Genomic DNA, 22698 nt, shown 5'->3' on the forward strand with positions numbered 1-22698 from the left:
GAAAAAAATGTCCTCAGGTGAGTACTGAAAAAAATTTTTAAAGAATTACCCAAAGTCGTTTTTAATCAGGAAAAATAATTGCTACAAATAGGATAACTAGATAAAACATACTGATATTACTAATAACCATACTCTAATACTCAAAAACTGGAAAAATAGTGAGCAACATATTCTAAGCTGTGACACAAGACTCTGTTTTGTATATATTTTAACTGTAAATTTTGTACAACTGCAAAGGAAGAATTTTTAAAAACAGACTAACACTGTTCATTACTATTAGCAGATATTCAGAAAGTAAGGTATAACAGGGATTAAAGAGTGAAAATTTTTAATGGCTGTTAAGTGAGAGAATTAGCAACAAGTCACCACAGTGATGACTACGAGTGGCCCCGAACAACTCTAGAAGGCCCAATGAGTGACGTATTATTGTATTAATGAAGTACTCACTAATCTATATAATTCCTTTGTCCCAAGTGCTATTCCGTCTCTAGAGAGAGGGAAATGTTGTACATTCCCCTTTCAATATAAAAATCTTACCCTTTATTTCAACCCTGTATTCCTTATACTTACTCAAACTCTGAACATGATCAAACACTGAATTAAAAATTCCAACAATGTTACTGCTACTTATAGCTAACACTTCTGACCAATTTATGTGTTAATTTATGTGATCTTCATAATATCTCAGAATTTCACTTTACACATAGTCAGTAAATTGTGAAATCAACGTTCTAAAGAGTCTGACTCTATATCCCTCACCCCTAACATTATCCACAAGCCCATGTAAGTGACAACCCCTCATCTCTACAAACTAATGTTTCTCCGTCTCTCACTGTTTCTCTCTTTAATTTAGCAAACTCATTCTTAGCTATAACAATTTCCCAGCTTAATAATTCCAGGAAAGAAAAATGAATTAGAAATCAAATAGGTTAAAAACAAACAAAAAAGGAGCAACTGGTTCAACTATTTAGCCTAGATAAAAACTACTCAAGAGGATAAAAGGTACAGGGGTGGGCAAAAGTGGGTTTACAGTTCTGAGTACACAAAACATTTTATCCTTATGTTATCATTTAATTATTGTACTTAGTGGTTTTACAACTTTAAAACTACTTTTTTCCAACCCTTTATATGATTTTTCTTTTTAGGTAAAAGGACATAAATGTATGGATGAGTATATATGATGATGATGATACGGACAAATTAGTTATTAAATGCTTAGTACATGTCTACTGTCTGTCCTAAGACCTTTCTGTACATGTTCTAACATTTAATTCTCCCAACAACCCTGTGAAGTATATAAAGCAAAGGTCCTTTCTTTGAATGCTACTGTTTCCTTATAATGTTGATTAAAAGAAAAACAAGCAATTTCTGGCCGGGGCCCACTGTCTGTGCATAGTTTGCATGTTTCTCACCATTTCTGCATCAGTTTTCTCCAGGTACTCCAGTTTTTCTCCATATCCCAAAGATGTGCACATTAGGTTAACTAGAGTGTCTAAGTGGCCCCAGAATGAGTGAGTGTGTGTGTTCATGAACTCTGTGACCAAATGGTGTCTTGTCCAACACTGGTTCCCACCTTGCTCCCTAAGCTGCCAGGATAGGTTCTGGCCACCCAAGACCCTGAACTCGAAGAACAGGTTAGAAAATAACTACCTTACTTGTTTATATTCTTTCTTAAATGTATGTATAGCTCACATTTATTTCAATGTTTAATAATAGAAGTGCTATGTGGTCTTTATTTAGAAGTTTGGAAATGTTTTTGTGCCCCGAAATATGGTGTAGGAACTTAACTCTTGTTTCTATCAAGTAGCCTTTGTAAAATAGGTTTCATTATATGTCATTTTGATTAAAGTCACATTTTCTAAGAACCTACTGATGATGTTATATGAAGACTTGAAACCCAAAAAGTTGGCATTCGTGCGGATTCCTCTCACCACCAGAACCACTAAGTAGAGACAAGGATTGAATCTTTATGGGTGCTTTATTCAGATGCTGGCAATCTAAGAAGACGTGGGTTATGTACCCTCAAAAACCGTCTTAACATTTCATCTCAAACTGACCTTTTTATAAAGAGAAGAAGGGGTCTGGAAAAATGGTTAATTGGATAAGAGATGATTTTCCTAGTACTTCTTTATCTGTTGATCAACCATTCTTTAACAAGGACATTCCCTCCCTGGAACACAATGGTTCAGATACCATCTCCATCGCTTGCAGACCCTTGGAGCACAAAGGGTGAATTGCTTGTTGACCTCATGGAGTCACATAGGTCATACACTCCAGTTCCTGGAATAACAAATTTCCACATGTATTAATCATTTAAGCCTACCAAGTAAGGCTAAAAATTTTCAACTCTCAAATTCCCCTGTAAGACATACTACACTACCATACCTGTTTAGAATAAGCAAACAGGTACATAGAAATGGGGTAATTTGTCCAAAGGTACATAGCAACTAAGTGTAGAAATGGAACTGAAAAAACTCTGACAACTTCAGAGACAGCCTCACTCTTAACCATAACCCAATTAATTATAATTAGCACCAGTGGAAAAGGGAATTAAAGATTTTATAAGTAAGTAGATATGTCACATAGGCAGTCAACATATTATCATTCCTAAAAATAATCATGGCTTTGTATTCAGATTTAGCAATAATAAACTTTTAGAAAAACTGAAAAACACCAACATATAACACTTCAGAACTGTTAAATAAACCACAGGATTCCAATTCAAGATGGCAGACTGAGATTACAAGTGCAACTCCTGGTCTTCAGGTAATGACAGAAATTTGTTCTGTTTTTTTTTTTTTTAAACAAACTCACAAAGAAAATAAATCATCAATGTATGAGAAAAAAAGCATTCTACTGTCAAATCAAAAATTTTGGGTGACACCTGGAAAATATAAAACAAATGAGATAGGATTATGAAACAGTGAGGAAAGGAAGCTGTAACCAAGATAACAATTTGAGTCTTCCCAATAAAGCTCAGAATGGATACAAATTTAAAATAAACAAAAAACAGGAAGTAGGGGTGTGGTATCATCAAAGCTATAAATCAGTAAATCAGTAATTAAGAAACTGCATTCCAAATGACTTAATAGGCCTCTCCCTCTCTCCTTGAGTAAAGAGAAAGAGCTGAGAGCAATGGCTGTCACCTCAGGATTAAATTCAGGTACCAGTCTAAGTGTTCTTCAAACTATAGGTTTGAAACAATTTTGATGGGTTACAACTAATAATTTTCAATGATCTAGAAAATATAAAGTGAGTGTATATACTGTTTCATGGAACTTTTGCTCAGTTATATATTTATGTATTTATAAGTTCATGTGTATGTACTAAACAGCAATATAGAATGTTTTATATTCTGGATCACAGTTTTTAAAGTTAGAAAGGTAGTGCTTTAAATAAAGTATGCAGATCTGTGGAGAGCTCCTAGGGTAGGTGTTAAGGCCTAAAAGAAAAACAGCAGCACTTTGAAATACAGTAGCATTCCACTCCCCAGATAAGCAATAATTAGTTTGGCATTTGTGAGTACTTAACAGCCTGCCTCCTCCTCAACCATGCACCTAGAGCACTATTTCTCTAGCTTTCTTTCCATTACTGATTCTCTGCAAGGAAGTTTTCAAAGTATTTTCACCCTAATCGCCCTTCACTTGTGAAATTTTAGTAACACAGATATACTGAATAGTTGCTTGCATGGTGCATATATTATCTATGGCTTATACATAAAAAGGGCAACTTTTTTAACCCCCTAATCAATTTTTACTCCTTTCTGAATGCATGCCTTCAAGTAAATAAAGAAGCCCACAACATGCTACAGTCCAGGCAGAGACCTCTGAATAAATTAAACCTGCAGTAAAGAACCTCACTCCAGTTACCTAAATTGACCAACTTAATCTTTTTTTCATGAGTATGGACAAACAACCAAGAATTGCCAAATATGAATTAAACAAACATAAATAACCAAAGAGAGAACAGAGGAGAGGGTAAAGATGCCAATCACAGAGTATTATCATATTTTGCAGTTTGTAATGAGCCTTTTTGCCCAAATTTTTGAGGGAAAAATAAGGGTGCACATTATACATACGTATAATGATTACCTACAGTGGGTATAATGGTTATAATAATCCTGTGTCTAATGAGCACAAAAACATGGGTGTGCATTATACATAGGAGCACATTATACACAGCACAACACAGTATTCCCAGGCTTTGAAATTTAGTGCATGTTCCTTATGGGGGTGATCACTTTGTAAGTTATATAAATGTCTAATTACTATATTGTACACCTGAAACTAATATAATATTGTATGTCAGCTGTAACTGGAAAGGAAAAATAAATAATTTTTTAAAGAAATCTACTTGTGTTTCCCCAGCTGGTTTTTGAAATTTTGGAGGGCTTGTGACTCCTTTTTTTCTATTTTATCCCTTTTTGAACCTAAATGCCTATAACTTGCATCCTGAGGCTGTCCCACCATTGTGATTTTGGAGGAAATAACTTGTTTCTTTAGTTTCACAGGTCCACAGATAGCTTCATTCATGCCTGATTTAACTGATTTCCATATGAGAGAGATGAGATTTGGGACTTGAGCTGGTAAGATTTAGATAGGATTTTAAACTTTGAATTGATATTGTAATAGGATAAGACCTTTGAGGACCTTGAGATGGGGTGAATGTAATTTGTATGTAAGACTGATGCGAATCAGAGAGGGAAGACTGTGGTAGTAAGCAAGATTGTGGCAACCCATGATCTTCACATCTCGTTACCCTGTGTCTCTTAGTATGTGGCAAAGAGTGAGGAACTTTAAAATAGAAAGATTATCGTAGATTATACAAGTTGGTGTAAATGTAATCACATGGGTTCTTAAAAGTCAAAGAACAGCAAAAGATCAAGGATCAGCAGAAGAAGCAAAAGAGATTTGAAGCAGGTGAGGAATTCAATTCTCCATCATCTCCATTCTTGGATGAAGGATACCATAAATCAAAGAATGTGAGTAGCTTCTAGAAGCTGAGAATGACTCACTTCCCCCAAGTTAACAGCAAGCAAGGAAATGGGACCTCAGTCCTACAATCACTTGGAAACCATTTCTGCCAACAATTTGAAAGATCAAGGAAAGTTTCCATTTTAAAGCTGTCAGAAAGGAACTAGCCCAGCCTACAGATTTTAGCCTTGTGAGACCACACAAAGACTCAGCCTAGTCCAAGTTCCCAATGATCCATTTCTGACCAATGTAAAGTATAAAATACTAAATGTGTGGCAATTTATTACAATGGCAATAGAAAACTAATATATGAACTGTTACATCAGTTTCATAGTTCAGAATTCTTACACACAGAGAGCTTAAGTAACTAGCTCAAGATCACATTGCCAAAAACCACCGATGCTGAGATTCAACCCCAAGTAGGGGCATACCTCAGAGACACTGCTTGGTTTCAGACCAGTGTAATAAAACAAGTCTCACAATAAAACGAGTCATAATCTTTTTGCTGGTGGAGGGTCTTGCCTTCAATTTGGTTAAAAAACAAACAAACAAAAAAACACACCACCACCACAGCAACACCAGTGAAGCTCAATAAAGCAAAGCGCAATGAAACAGGTATGCCCATAGTATATAGCTTGTGTTCTTAACCACTGCAGAAGACAACATGAGCCACAAGGAACAGAGACATCTGAACATCCAGAAGGAAATTTGAAGACTTTCCTTGGCAGAATAAGGTATATGGAATTATATTCCTCCTTTATAGTTTCAATCAAATCACTTAGTTCAGGACAATTATATTCACATAATTATAGCAAGTGCTAATGTTGACTTTTAATTTTTAAAATCAATTTATAGTCAAAGCACAGTCTAAATTACAGACATATAATTAAGTATGAACAAAGTCTTGATAAGGTAAAAAATCACTAATTAACACAGATTAAAAGAAGAGGAAAGATAAAAGGAATGTTAGATAACTAATTTCCTTATCTTTCAGAAAAGTGAAATAGATACTACCTAAAATTGATAAACAAAGTAAGAATGTAACATAAGTATAAAAATGAACATGTGAAGTCAGTTTCCTAAGGGTTTAGAGAAGGCATGAATATTTCACTTTTCATTTGGTGCATTTCTCTGCTTTTTTAAAACCATGAATGTATTATCTATTAACTCCTAAAAATATTTATGTTAAACACACACACAGCAACCACATCTGAATGTATGTCAGGTCAGGTTTTCTGAGAAGTAGACCCAACATGAAGTTAGAAATGTTAAGAAAGTCATTGTGTGAAATGCCTATGAAGAATGAAGAGGAGAAGGAGCAGGAGTTGAGTAATAAGTAGAGAAAGCTTTCAGGTTTCAATGCAGGTCTGACAATTGTGTAATCCTCATACCATTGCAACTCTGGTCTGCCAACCCAACAGGGAGCTCAGGTGCAAAGACTGCCCTTAGAGAAGTCCCATGTTGGAAAGAAATGTCTAGACTGTACTTTCCTGCTCTGCTGGAAAGTCTCAGTTATTGGCAGGGAACTGCCCAGGGAGAATGTGGCCTAGGCTCATTGCTGCAACAAATCCCAAAGGCTATGTTGCTAGAGGCTGTAAGCTAACAACATTCCTCAAGGCAGGTTTCTATCAAGGGAGCTCTAAGGAGAACATCTACAGGGCTGTCAGAAATGCCATTTTAAGGGAATACTCTGCAGCCATTTAAAATGCAGACAGCAGTAATGTCCAACTATTCTTCCTGTAGTAAGCACTACAGTTTTTCAGAGATATCTCTCCTAAACAGATTATTCAGGCTAATGAAGAAATCCAAACACCAAGGCTTTACATTTCCATGCCACATTCATTCAAAGCAGCTCCACTTTTATGTGTTTTATATACTACATTTCTCCTTAAGAACTGTTTGAACAAGGCTGCACTTCTGAAAAGAATTTTAAAAAATCATCTGTCACAAAAAGTAACTTTTAACTGAAAAAAGTAACCAACGTGTATTTAGAATTAACTTCTGTGCTTGTGTATAAGCCTGAGCCTTCAACACACACACAAAAAAATTAGAAGGATTAGCATCAAAATGTTGTAACAGTGGTAATCTACAGAGTGGTGAGATAAGAACTTCACTTTTTGCTTACTTGTATTTTCTGTATGTCTTACAATTCACATTACAAGATTTTCACAATAGAGAAGTAAACAATCATAAAAAGTTATGTGAAAAAAAGCTCTGAACTGACAAACTGAAATGTTCTCAACTTCAGAGCTTATACTACTACAGAAAATTATTTGGCCATATTAACGCATAAAAAAACACATTTGCAAATTATAACATTTGCTTCAAAAAAGTGCTCTGCCTTTTTACACCCAATACATGCATTTAATTTTTCCATAAAACAGCTTTACATTCAACTAATAAAATCATGGCATTTAGTAACTCTAATAACTAAGACATATCACATAATTATCAGAAATTTTTTAATGATTTTAATACAGAGCTGTCAGAAACAATTTACAGTCACATAATTCACTAATCTTTTCAAGTTTATAGGATCATTCAGTATTAGCAGCAACATCTATGGTAAAAGCCTGTAACTACATATTACTCTTTCCATTTAATAAACACAGAATTTAATGTATGAAGCCAAGGTCACCAAACAAATAAGTTGCAATGGTAGGAAAAAATAGTGATTCATAATTAAGTGATTTTTAGACTACACCAGTAAGGCCCCTGCAGAACTCACACTTTCAATCAGGACCCTATTTTAACAGAATCACAGTACATTCACTTTAAATAGCTTTAAAAAACTCTAAATTTTCGTCTTCTTTTTAGCAACTTGTATTTTCAAGGAAAAATCATGTATCCCAATACAGGCTAGAATAAATGTTAATTGATACCAGCAGGGGGGGCGTTCAATAACAGATGATTTTTCAGCTTTTGGTGGGTTTTGTTTTTGTTTTGCATCTATGAGGAGTCCAGAAACAATACAAAAATAAAGTGGCTGTTAATTTTGCAATGAGATATTTATCTCTTTTTAAAAAGTATTTTTAAAATAGCATATATACCATGTAACCATATAGCTCATGCTTTTTCTTTTGCAAATGCTTCACAGACCTATGACAGGCATTAACTGTCTCATAGTCTATTTGGTTCTTAATACAGACTACTAACTTCAAAATATAGATGGATAAGAAATAAAGGTGAAAACACAATGTCTCAACCCAACGTATCTGTAGATTACTCCTTTAACAGCATTAAAAAATATAAAAATAAACTAAGTCAAAAAAAACAAAAGGGCTTTTGCAGAAGGACTTTAAAGCTAAAGTAATATACTGAAATGACAAACAGCTATAAATAAACTTAGTGATGTAAGCATAGAACCAGAGATAAAGGAATAGTAAATATTTTCATCTTCAGTAACTTACAAGGCGGTAGGTAGTTAAGTTGAGCTGCTGAAATACGAGCTGACTTATATAACCCACTTACCAATAACACACATTTCTACAGTTTCAATCAAACATTTCTCTATTTTTTTATTATTGTTTAGCAAAGCAAGAATCCCCTTGACCTGTAGCTGGCATTCTAGCCAACACACATGCACTTAACTAGAATATTAGAAATGTCATTAGAATTCAAATTAGCTCACAAAATGAAACTTACAAACTGAAAATTATTGCTCCTGCTAAATGCGTTGGTTAAGATAGAAATTTTTTAATGGGATGTGTATGTACACACAGATGTGTGCTTACAAACAGGAGAAGGTATTAAATTTGGGGAGTGGAAGTTAAAAGGTGAATAAGGATATATTCATAGTGAAAGTAAGACTTCTGCAACCACTGACCAGGGAAATTGGACACATTGTGACTAATTTTGTCTCTCTCTTTCCAGATGTATTATGCTTTAACAAACATATTTGTATATATGAGATGTACATTTTTTTAACACAATGCAATGTAAAGAAAAAAGACAATGAAAATATTTTGGTATTTAGTATTTTTTGACTTTCACACATTTTCATGAAAATTTTACCATGAAACACAGAAATTAACAAAGCATTGTCATCAAGATGTAAAAATCGACAACTGGAGAACCTGGAACAAGGTAAACATTTAACAAATGTAGTAACTACTCCATTCCATGCACAACAACACACATGTACATGAGCTAGGGAACTAATCAAAAGAAGCTAAAAACAGAATTAAAATAGCAGGTGAACTTCAGATTTTGAAATACAAGACTACTGTTACACAAAAGCCACAGTGAAAAAGCTACTTAAATTGGTAATTCAGAAACAAGGCAGAAAAACAGACTACATGGAGCATACCAACATGGAATATTCAGTTCTTGTGAACTGAAAATTAAGTCTACATGCTTGATTGACTTATGGTTAAACCTTTTTTGCACAAATAGTTGATATTGTGTATTTTATATTACATCACTTCAGAAAGAACATAAAGTCACAGTTCTTTTCTGCCATGATTGATGATAAATCTGATCATTTAGTTAATAAGATGGTAAGATGTACCAGATCCTTCCCTTGGCAATTTGTGGAATGATGTTGTTACCCAGAATAACTTTCATATATAATGGTGTTAGAATCCATTGATGATCCTTACTTGAATCAGTTACTTTATTAAATTGTAAAATATTTTCCCACACTTCTTTACTAACATTTCTCTAATAAAAAAATTTTCCCCTCTACAACCAGAGATGAACTATAGCTCTGCCTAAAAATGCAGCAAAAATGCTTAATTCTTTATCTTTAACAATTTTTTCAGAATAAAGGCTGTCATCTAATGTGTAGACTTTGAAATGAAAAACTTCTCCCCTTTCTCCTTAAATAATGGTTCTGATAACATCGAAATATTGAGGCAGTGATATTCTAGCCTATATATAAAACATACAATAGGACTGTTGGTCCCATTCACGTTAGTTTTCTCAACTCTACAGCAAGTAGTTATTTCTGATGACCAAAACTTATGTGTATTCATCCTTCAACTCCTTTAGATCTTACCACTCATGTGTTCTACTTCAGTTATAATAGTACTTTTTTTCCCCTCCCCTAAATGAGAAAAAAAAGTATCTATTCATCCCGGGCTCAGTAACTACTGTTATACAACTAGTTATACAACTACTAGTTATACAACTACACTATCATTCAGCATGTTTTCAGTTCACAAGAAATACAGAAGAACAAGTTAAACTCTGGCTGGTATGGCTCAGTGGATTGAGTGTCAGCCTAACAACTGAAAGGTTACCCATTCAATTCCCAGTCAGGGCGCAAGCTTGGGTTGCAGTCCCGAGTCCCTAGTTGGGAGCATGTGAAAGGCAACAGAAAACAAATCTCTGAAACAGCTGGGAAAAAAACAGGTTGGGACACTTAAAAATAAGAAGCCTTGCCTTGGCTGGGTGTCTTAGTTGGTTTGAGCATTGTCCTGTACACCAAAGGATTGTGAGCCCAATCTTAGGTCAGGGCACATATCTAGGTTGTGGGTTTGTTTGATCCCAGGTTGCGTACAAGAGGCAACAGAACAATGTTTCTCTCTCTCCCCCCTACCCCCCCCCAATAAATATATCCTCAGGTAAAGATTAAAAAGAGATAATTAAACAAGCCTTGCATATTTAAAAGAAATTAAGTATCTTATAGAAAAAGTGAGTTATTCTAAGTTTAAAAAAACGACAACCACTATGGACCTTAACATGGTCAATTACCCACATACAGAGGTATGGGGGTAGCGAAGTGAAAGACTTTTAGAATCACTTGGGTAAATTTAAATACGAAGTAATCAGTAAATTATAGTAAAAAATTACTATTTTTCTTAGGCAAATAATGGTGATATCCTCATATAGAGAAATGTCTGTAGGTAATGTAAACAGATGTTATTTATAAAAACAAAAACTCATTCCCACACACAGACTTCTACACAAAGGTTCATATAGGGATTTATTCACAATAGCCCCAAACTGATAGCAATCTAAATGTCCAACGACAAATGAAAGGATAAAACAACCGAACACATTCACACAACAGAATGCTATGCACCAATAAAAAAATAAACTATTGTTATGTGGAATAACAGAAATGAGTCTTAAAAGACACTGCCTCACCAAAAGAAATGAGAAATGATGTTACTTATATGTGAAACCTAATGAACAAACTGAACAAGAAAAATAGACTCAGAAAGAGAGCAGACTAATAGCTACTGGGCAGATGGGTAGGTTAGGGGTTGGGGGATTCAGCAAAAAGAGAAAAGGACCCATGGACATGGACAACAGGGTGGACATTGAAGCAGGGAGGGGGGTGTTATATGGGGGTTAAATGGTAATGGAAAGATACAACTAAAAATTTTTTTAAAATAAGAAGCCAAACAATACACACTGGAGGAGTTTATCTGTATGAAATTCTTTTAAAAAACTGTCACATGTAGTCCTGGCTAGTGTGGCCCAGTGGATTGAGTGCCAGCCTGTGAACCAAAGGGTCAGTGGTTCAATTCCTGGTCAGGGCACACACCTGGGGGTTTCAGGCTGGGGCACTCTAGTTTGGTGGATGCATGAGAGGCAACAACATTGACTTTTCTCTTCCTTTCTTTCTCTCCCTTCCTTCCCTTCTCTCTATAAATAAGTAAAATTTTAAAAAAACAATTGTCACATGTAGTGACAGAAAACAGAACAATGGCTGCCTGAGGTAAGACTGGTAGAGAGATAACTGACTGAAAAAGGATATGAGAGAACTTTCTGACGTGCTAAAACTGTTCTTCATCTTGACTGTGATGGTGATGGTGGTGGTAGTTACAAAAATATATATATTTGTCAAAAATAAAACCTTACACTTAAAATTCACACATTATATGAACACTATTCCTCAATAAACTTAATTTCAACAAATAAACATCAAGAAAACAACCCCATTCACAGTTGCAAAACAGAAAATCCAACAAGGAATAAATTTAACTAAGGAGGTAAAAGACCTGTACACTGTAAACTGCACAACACTGATGAAAGAAACTGAAGACAAAAAATGCACACAAAGATATTCCATGATCACAGATTGGAAAAATACTCTTAAAATGTCCATACTACACAAAGCAATCTATAGACTCAATGCCATCCCCATCAAAATGCCAATGCTATTTTTTCCACAGAAATAGAAAGATCAATCCTCAAATTTCTATTGGAGCCACAAAAAACACCAACTATCCAAAGCAACCTTGAGAAAGAACAAAGCTGGAGGTACCATGCTTCCTTATTTCAAACTATATTACAAAGCTATAGTAATAAAAACAGAACACCCTGACAGAGTAGCCAGTGGTTAGAGCATCATCCACTATGCCAAAGTTGCACTCCTGGTTAACTGTGGTTCAATCCCTGGTCAGAGTACACACGAGAATCAACCAATGAATGCATAAAAGGGTGGAGCGACAAGTCAATGTTTCTCTCTCTCCCCCTTCCCCTCTCTATTATAAATTGATTTAAAATGAATTACAGATTTGAAAATAAGACCTAAAACATAAAACTCCTGGAAGAAACCATAGGTGATCCTTGATTTCAGTCTTAGTGATTATTTTTGGATTTGATGCTAAAAGCAAATGTAAACATTTGCAAAATGTAAGTGGGACTGGCAAAATGTACATGGGACTACACCAAGCTAAAAAGCTTCTGAAAGGCTTCTTTTTGTTATGGTTCAAGAAAACCATAAAAAAATTAAAGGCAAACTACAAAATGGGGGAAAATATTTGCAAAATATCTATCTGATAAGAGGTTAATATCCAAACTACCTAAAAAAACACATACAATTCAGTAACATAAAACCAAACAATTTAAAACTGGGCAGAGGATCTAAATAGACATTTTTTTCAAGAGGCATAAAGATGGCCAAGAGGTACATGAAAAGGTGCTCAATATCACTAATCATCTTGGAAATGCAAGTCAAAACAAACCACAATGAAATATCATCTCACACCTGTTAGAATGGCTATTATCAAAAATAAGAGATAAGTAAGAGGCAAGAATGGGGAGAAAAGGACCTTTGTGCCCTATTGGTAGGAATGTAAATTGGTTCAACCACTATGGAAAACTACCACATGACCCAGCAATTAAACTTCTCAGTATTTTTCCAAAGGAAACAAAAACAGTTTCAAAGAGATAGCTATACTATCCTGTTCACTGAAACATTATTTACAATAGTCAAGGTATGGAAGCAACTCAAGTCTCCATCAACAGAGAAATGGATAAACAAAATATCACACACACACACCACCTGCGCTAAAATATTATTCAGTCATAAAAAGGAAAGAAATCCTTCCATTTGTGACAACACGGAGGAACCTGCAGGGCATTATGCTATAGGAAATAACTCTGACAGGAAAAGACAAATACCATACAAGGTAACTTATAAGTAGAACCTAATAAAACAAAAACAAACAACTTCCCCCAAACGAACAAGCAAAAAATACCTCATTCATAAATACAAAGAATGGATTGGTGGTTGCCAAAGGTAGGAAGGGAGGGTGGGGAGGGGAGGTTAGGGTAGACAAAATAAGTGAAGGTGGACAACAGGTATAAAGTTCCAGTTATAAAATAAGTTCAGTCCTGGAGATACAATGCATAGCACAATGACTATAGGTAATAGTAACATTTTGTGTATCTAAAAGTTGCTGAGAATTGTCTTAAAAGTTTTCATCACAAGAAAAAAATTGTAACTCTGGGGTGATAGATATTAACTAGATTTATTGTGGTTATTACTGCACAACCCATAAAAATATTGAATCATTACACTGTATACCTGGAAACTAGTATATAGTCATGTGTCACTTAACGACATTGATACATTCTAAGAAATACATGTTAGGCAATTTTGTTGACATTCAAACATCAGAATATACTTACATAAACCTAAATAGTATAACATATTGCTCCTAGGCTACAAGTTTATACAACATGTTACTGTACCGAACAACCTGAGATTAAATCAAGGACAAGAGAAAATGATGCAATCAAAAGATATGGTAAACACGAGATATATAAGGCTGCTGTCGACAAAACAAGTCATATTGTTTTACAGCAAAACATTCTTTTTACAAGTAGAAAGAGTACACCCTAAAGTAACAATAAAAAGAAACTATAATATGTAACAAAAAGTATATAAAAATAATAACAGTATAGTATGGCAAATACATAAACCAGTAACATAGTCATTTATTATGTATTGTTCATAATTTATGTTCTATACAGGTTTATTAACAAAACTATAACCACAAACGTGAGTAATGAATTGCATTACCACTTTACTATAGCTGTGACATCACTAGGCAGTTGTTGGGAACCACCCTGCCGGCCGGTGTCTGTGTCAGGCAGTAGGAATTTTTCAGCTCCATTATAATCTTATGGGGACTGATATCATATATGCAATCTGTTGTTAACCAAAATGCCGCTATACATCACATGACTATATTGTTATATATCAAATATATCCCAACAAGAAAAAAGCACACTAGTAAAAAAAAAAGCATCTTGATGTGGTATTTGATGTTTCCAGTTGTACACTTACATCAAAATTCAATAAGCTGTACATTATAAGTATATACATTTTACTGCATGTCAATTCTAATTAACCTGTTATAAACAAAGTTAAATACAGTATTAAATAATTAGTACCTTCTTTCCCTTTCCATAAATAAAAACCAATAACAAACGTCCTTTCAAATTATGAAACAGTAAATCACATTAGTTAAAATAAGGATATAGATGCGGCAAGAACTTCATGACTCAGATTTCATTCCTCACCACCATCTTTTCCCCAAACACATTCCAGGCCAAGAATAACCTGTTAACATGGTCCGGCCATTAAGGCATGAAGATTGCTTTGGAGTTCCTGGTACAGTCATTGTTACTTTCCATTCCTCTATCTTTCAGCGCTTGGATCTATAACCACCACATGTGAACATGAAAGAGAGGCCAAGAATTAACTATGGAGACTTCTGTTTTAACATCACTGTGCCAATGAACAAATACTAGCAATTGTTAAGAAAAATGAAGTCCTATTTTACCATCTACTGAAGTCAGATTTTCTGTTATCTAATGCTAAATTCAGCCCTAACTGACACAACCAGTCACTTTTTCTTTTTTTAAAATTGAGATGTAATTCACATACCATAAACTACACCCTTTTAAAATATGCACTTCAGCAGTTCTAGTTTATTCACAAGGCTGTAATAATCATCACTATCTAAATTCCAGAACATTTGTACCATTCCAAAAAGTACGCTGTACTGGTTAGCAATAACTCTCCATTCCCCCTATCTGTGACCCCTGGCAATCACTAATCTACTTTCTATCTCTTCACATTTCCCTAATCTGAATATTTCACATAAATAGACACATATACTATATGAATTTTTAGGCTTGACTTTTTTCAATTTGCATGTTTTCAAAATTCATGCTACAGAATGAATCAGCATTTTGTTCTTTTTATGGCTATTATTTCATTGTATAAATATGCCACATTTTGATTATCCATTCACCAACTGATGGTTGGAAAAAAAGAGCAATATACAAAAAGCAATAGTCTCTGTGCTAGACAAACAATAATCTTGAAAATGTGAGATTAAAATGTTTTCATTACAACCACAACAAGACCTATATAATACTTTTGAATGAATTAGATTGGGACTAATATGAAGAAACTAAACATTCTTATTAAAAGGCATAAACATTATCATAATCTGGAAAGCATTTAGAGTGTCAGTTGTCACCTATATTAATTAATAAATTTCATGTAATATAAGTAAGAATCCAAAGGGTTTTTTGCTATATTTTTAAGGAAATGGTCACTTGTATATATAAGAAGTAATGCTGCAGACCAGGCAAAGATGAAAAATGATAGGTTGGAACCTGCTTCAAGTATTAGACTGCCACAGAAAACAACTTAGCATAGTATTACATTTACAATTTTGTGTTGGGCCTCATTCACAGCCATCCTGGGTGGCATGTGGGCCATTGGCTGGACATTCCTGTAAAACTGACTACCCTAATATTATAAAACATGCCATAAAAACCTCAAGATTAATGTGAATTGTACAAAATAAAAGCAATTATCTTGTAGGAAAGAGTCTAGGCAACATTTTATTCACAACTCAAAACTAAAAAGTACAAAGAGATTTATGTAACAATTAAAAGTTTTCATGCTTGGGCGAAAATAAAAACATTTGCAGCAGAGATAACAAAGATTAAGGTTGTTAGCACTCAGTGAGCTCTTACAATTTGAAAAAGACAAACAACCCAAACAGAATTTCAGCAAATGACATGGAAAGAACTGACAGACAAGCAAAACCGAATGTCCATGAACCTTAAGAAAAGATGCTCCAACTCGTAAGTACTCAAGGAAACTCAAAATTAAAAGTAACAATAAAATATAACATTATATTTATTAGGCTGGCAAATGTTTAAAAAACAGTGCAATTCCTGGCAGAGATGCAGGAGAAAGAGTATCCTCACAAACTGCTTGTGAAAAAATTTTTATGGAAAGCAATTTGGCAATATTTACTGACATAAAAAATATTAAAAACCCCTCAATCCAGCAATTCAACTTCTACGAATCTATCCCGCAGAAATTAAAGTATCTTAAAGTAAAGAACATATATTCAAAGATAAAACATTGTTTCAAATGGCAAAGAACTGGAAACAGAATAGTACCATAAATGTGGGAATGGTTAAATACATTTTATATTACACATCACAAAGCATTTGTTATGGAGTCATGAAAATAATGAATTAAGAGTTATACCTTAGATGGACAACAGAGTTATATCTTAGATGGGGGTTTTCTCTGAGGTATTACTAGTGAAAACAGAAAGCTGCAGGAAACTATATATAATGATCCCATTTTTAAAAACTCATCATTACAACAAAGCTGTATAAAATTATATGAAAAGAGAGATAAATATGGAGCAATATATAATACAATGAATGCTATTAACACAGATTTAAGATGGGGGGTAGTTCAGATGAAGTAGAAAGGAAAAGTTGACAAAAACGAAATGAATGGTACAAGGGGATAAATTTTCATTTCTGGCTTTATGTAAAATTACAAACTAAATATTTTTTAATTTTAAGAAAACACATCAAGATTTAAATGTTGTCCAATATAAGGATGAAAGAATTCCTTATATATAAGAAAGAAAACTAAACTAAGTATTGATGGTTGTAACATACTAAAAAAATGAGTGGTAAAAATATATAAATATGAAATATAAACGTAAAGTATCAATTGCATTATACTGAGGAAAAGAAAATCATTTAAAGTTGTGATATCACTGATTAAAATTATATTACCTGAAAATAGCCCTAGTGGCAGAATATGCATCTAATATTAAAAATGGAAACTATCAAACTATTTAATTGTAAGACTTAAATGAGAAACTTTCATACGGGAAATTAAGCCCTTTAGTTATATTATAAATTGGCCTGTAGCCTCAGGGGAACATTATATTCCTTTAACTCAAGCATAATCTAAATAAGGAAGCATATTAACTTAGGCTCATATATAAGAACTAAAATACCAGGCTCTACAAACTCTCTAAATGAACACAGCACCTCCAATTTACAAACACTACTATTGTATAAACAAAAGTATCTTTAGTTTTAAAAATAAACTAAACACTAACAAACTGAACTCAATAAATTATTAAAAGAATTATACACCATAACCAAACGAGATTTATTCCTAGAAAATGAGGATGTTTCCACATATAAAATTCAAAGCAATACACATTAATGAAATGAGGGGGGGAAATTACATGATCATCACAGTTGATACAATAAACACATTTGCCAAACTTCAACACCCTTTCATGACTACAAAACACTCAACAAACTAATAGGACACTATCGCAATGTAAAGGCAATACATGAAAAATCACAGCTTATATTTTAATAGTGAAAGGCTGAAATCTGGAAAAAGTTAAGAATGCACACTTTCACCACTTCTATTCAACAAAGTACTGTAAATCCTAAGTATTAGAAACCACAGAAATTGGGAAAGAAAAAAAATAGCATCCAAATTAGAAGAGTAAAACTGCCTCTGTTTGTTTGTAAATGATATACATAAAAAATACTAAATATTCCACACAACTTTTTAGCACTAAAATAATATCAAAGTTGTATGATACAAAATCAACACTCAAAATCAGTTGTGTCATGGAGGGATCCAAGATAGCAGCAGCATAGATGGATGTTACACATTCAACTTCTCCAGGACCAAACTGGAATTACAGCAAAAATATAGAGCAATGAACCTGAATAACCAACTGAAGACTAGCTGAAAATAAGTATTATAACCAGAAAATTTACAGAAAAAGCCACATGGGAACTGGTAAGAAGGGCAGAGATGCTAAAGGGGCTGGCCTCACTCCTACAGACAGCAACTGAGATTACAGAGGGATATCTTAGACTCAGAGGTTCCCCCCTTAGAAGGTTGGGGTCCCAATGCCAAGCTGGGGTTCCAAGCCCAGAGCACCAGAGCCAGGCAGAGACAAGAGGCACCCATATAACATCTACCTGTGAAAACCAGTGGGGATTCTGTCAACCAGAGAGACAGGAGTACACTAGAGACACAGGCACCCTCATAAAGGACCAAGGCACAAAATCTTGTTTGCAGCCACTTACCCCCGGCTGTGGCAGAAAAAGGGCAGGGCCAACAAGAGTAGCCTGAGAGACTGGAGATTTGTAGCTTTGAGAAGAGACAAAAAGGGACAGCCACCAGGATCCCTGGACCCTGTTCCTCCCTCACACCCAGCAGACATCATTCTTGGGTGTTGTACTCCCCTCCAAATGGCATCAACCTGAGGGAATGCAATAGTTCTACCCTCTGCATTCTCAGTAGCCCAACCCTGTGACGCTTGTGCCCTGCTGAGAAGTCAGCTGCCTCAGGGGTGTCGGTGACTGAGTTATGTGGCTTTGGGTGGGAGGCCATTCTGCCCATTTTCCTGTGAACCTGACTGGTGCCTCCCCTTCATGGGAGATTAACCCTATCCTCCCGACTCCTGACAGCCCCAAATGCTGAGATCAGGTTCCTGGTAGAATATGGGACAGACTGAATTGTGTGGCCCTAGAACGGGAGGACATTTTTCCCTTGTACTTTGAAACAGTACAGAGCCCCTCTTCACACAGCCAAATCTTGGTCTGTTTCTGACTAATAAACTCTGCTGGCCTCACCCTGAAGACTCCCTTACGACCCTGACCCACCACAAAGGTGTGCAAGCATCCAGAGGGTGGCAGATAGAGTTAGTATGCCCTGGGACATTTGCCGAATGGTCTCAGACCCAACACTGGCAACCAAGTTTGAACTTGTACAGACCTGGTGACCATCACTCACCCCCTACCTGGTGACTCAGTGAGAACCTATCTCATGAAACTCGAGTACTCCCAGAGGCTCTTTCAGTGACTGAGACAAACAGGCAGCTGGCAGGTGGAAGCAGGGAGAGATGTATCTCAGGGTGCCTTGGGACTTTTGCTGACTTGCCCCCAGGCCTGTTGCTAGTAAAGGCCAACCTCAGAGAACAACTTAGTCCTTTATGCACATACCCAGGTATGGGTATGTCCAGCAGAGGCAATCACAAACTGTGGGTCACTCCACAGCTCCAATCAGGTTGCCCAAGGCTGGTTACCAGCCGTGTCCAATATTGGTCTGCACCAGAGTCTCTCCCAAGAAGCCAAAACCAACACAACCTTAGAGTAGGATCCAATTAGCTTCACAAGCAGTATAGCTAAAGGGAGATCTCGGCAGGCACCAGACTGCTATGGCTGCTTCATGTGGTTAGCACCTGCACAGCAGATCATAAACTGTGGTGAAGGTTGATTCTCACAGCCAGCCAGCCTAAGACTCAACCCCATACACAAATAGGCCAATCGCAATCAAGACTCAATTACAACAGGAGGCCCCATATAACCCACACAAGGGATATTCCTGGAGCACACAGCTCAAGTGATCAAAAATACTGTGCCACCTGGGTTCCTACAGGACATCTACTGTAAGACCACCCTACCACAACTGAGAGTCATAGCAGATCTACTTGACACAAAGAAACAAACACAAAGCAGCAGCCAAAATGGGAAAACAAACATGCCCCAAATTAAAGAACAAGAGAACTCTCTAGAAAAAGAGCTACATAAAATGGAGGCAAGTAATTTAGCAGACTTAAGAGTTTAAAAAAAAAAACATGGTTATAAGGATGCTCAAGGAACTTAGAACTACAATATGAAAAAAAAAAAAGGACAGAAACCATTAAAAAAAAAGCAGTCAGAAATGAAAAACACAATGTCTGAAATAAAGAATACACTAGAAGGAATAAACAGTTGAATTAAGCAGAGAATTAAATCAGCAATTTGGAAGACGAGGTAGTAAAAAGCACCCAATCAGAGCACCGAAAGAAAATAATTTTTAAAGATAAGGAAAGTTTAAAGGATCTTTGGGACAACACGAAGCATAACAATATCTGCATCACAGAAGTACCAGAAGGAAAACAGAGCAAGGAATCAAGAACTTATTTGAATAAATAATGTCTGAAAACTTTCCTAACCTGGTGAAGAAAAAAAAGACACACAAGTACAAGACAGAGAGTCCCAAACTCAATGAATTCAAAGGGGGCCACATCAAGCCATGTCAAAATTAAAATGACAAAAGTTAAAGAGAGAATTTTAAAAGCAGCAAGAGAAAGACAGTAAACTGCAAGTGAGCGTCTATAAGATGTCAGCTGGTTTCTCAACAAAACTTTGCTGAAAATTGAATTGGCAAGATATATTCAAAGTGACGAACAAGGACCTACAACCAAGACTACTTTACACAACAAGGCTATCATTTAAAATTGAAGGAGAAATAAAGAGCTTCCCAAACAAAAGCTAAAGGAGTTGGTTACTGCCAAACCAGTAACAAGAAAAGGAAGAAAGGAAGGAAGGAATCAGAGGAATATAGTTAACACAATAAAATGGCTATTATAAATAATGCTTCAAACAACATAGGGGTGCATATATTCTTTCAAATTCGTGTTTCATGTTTCTTTGGATATTCCCAGAAGTGGAATGGTTGGATCACATGGCAGTTCCATTTTTTATTTTTTGAGGAAACTCTATACTGCTTTCCACAGTAGCTGCATCACATCCTCAGCAATACTTACCATTTGATTTATTGATAATAGACATTCTAACAAGTGTGAGGTGACATCTCACTGTGGTTTTAATTTGCATCTCTCTGATGATTAGGGATGTTGAGCATCTTTTCATATGCCTATTGGCCATCTTTATGTTCTCTTTGGTTAAGTGTCTATTCAGGTCCTTTGCCCATTTCTCAATTGGATCTTTTTGGGTATTGAGTTTTTATAAGTTCTTTATAAATTTTGGATATTAAATCCTTACGAGATGTATCTTTGGCGAATGTTTTCCCATTCAGTGGGTTGTCCTTTCATTTTGTTAATGGTTTCCTTTGCTGTGCAAACACTTTTTAGTTTGATGGAGTCCCACTTATTTATTTTTTTCTTTTATTTCCCTTGCTCAAAGAGATATATCAGAAAACTATTGCTACAAGAAATGTCAAAGATTTTACTCTCTATGCCAAGATTTGGAAGCAGCTCAAGTGTCCATCAGTAGATGAGTGGATAAAAAAGGGGTAGTACATTTACATAATAGAATAGTACTCCCTCAGCCATAAAAAAAAAGAAGAAAATCTTACTTTTGGGACAGCATGGATCTGCCTGAAGAGTATTATACTAAGTAAAATAAACCAGTCAGAAAAAGAGAAGTACCATATGATTTCACTTATATGTGGACTCTAATGAACAAAATAAACTAACACATAAAACAGAAACAGACTCAGATACAGAGAACAAACTGACGGCTGTCAGAGGGGAGGGTGATTTCTGGGGCTAGGTGAGAAAGATGAAGGGGATGAAGGGAAAAAACTCATAGACAGACAACAGCATAGTGATTATCAGAGAGAAAGGGGGTGGGCGGGAGGTAAAGGGGAATAAATAGTGATAGAAGGAGACTGGACTTGGGGTGGTAAACACACAATACAATATACAGATTATGTATTATAGAACCGTACCCCTGAAACCTATATAATTTTATTAACCAATGTTACCTTAATAAATTTACTTTTTAAAAAATCAGTTGTGTCTCCATAAACCACATATGAACACATTGAAAAGAAAATTAAAGCAATTCCCTTTATGGCATCCAAAAAGAATTTTAAAATTTTTGAGAAGACTTGCACACTAAAAAAATAAAAAAAACTTTTGGGGGGGTTGTTGTTGTTCCACTTATTTATGCCTTTATTGGTTGATTCTCGTATGTGCCCCAACTGGGGTCTGAACCTACAACCTTGTCATATACAGATGACTCTCTAACCAATTGAGCTACCTGGCCAGGGCAAAATACAAAAACAACTCTTAAAACTCAACAGTAACTAAAACGAATAATCCAACTTTTAAAAGGACAACGGATCTGAAGAGCTGAACAGATACCTCACCAAAGACAATAAATATAGGGCATGTATACATATGTAAGGATACTTGACATCATACAAAACAACAGAATGCCATTTAAGCATCTACTAGAATGGCCAAAACATGCAACGCTTACAATATCAAATGCTGCAAAGGATGTAGAGGAACAGGAACTCTCTTACATTACTGGCAAGAATGCAAAATACCAGCCACTTGAAAGATAGTTTGGCAGTTTCTTACAAAAC

At 35.3% G+C, this 22698-nt stretch overlaps 1 protein-coding gene and 1 pseudogene across 4 annotated transcripts in view; one reads left to right on the forward strand and one right to left on the reverse strand.

The window, feature by feature from the left end:
* STAG1 (stromal antigen 1) overlaps positions 1-22698 on the reverse strand; it is a 387806-nt gene that overhangs the window by 316809 nt on the left and 48299 nt on the right. Inside the window, exon 2 of one of the 4 annotated variants that reach the window (XM_045856708.1) lies at positions 2058-2280. The exons of the other annotated variants lie outside the window; for them this stretch is intronic. The gene's annotated coding sequence lies outside the window, so the exon portion shown is untranslated. The remainder of the gene's footprint in view (positions 1-2057; positions 2281-22698) is intronic. 4 annotated transcript variants of the gene reach the window in all.
* Positions 1-22698, forward strand: part of LOC123830414 — a 64127-nt pseudogene that overhangs the window by 16054 nt on the left and 25375 nt on the right.

This window comes from Phyllostomus hastatus, unplaced genomic scaffold (assembly GCF_019186645.2).
Source record: "Phyllostomus hastatus isolate PE091 unplaced genomic scaffold, TTU_PhHast_1.1 phas_scaffold_129, whole genome shotgun sequence".
Taxonomy (NCBI): Eukaryota; Metazoa; Chordata; class Mammalia; order Chiroptera; family Phyllostomidae; genus Phyllostomus; species Phyllostomus hastatus.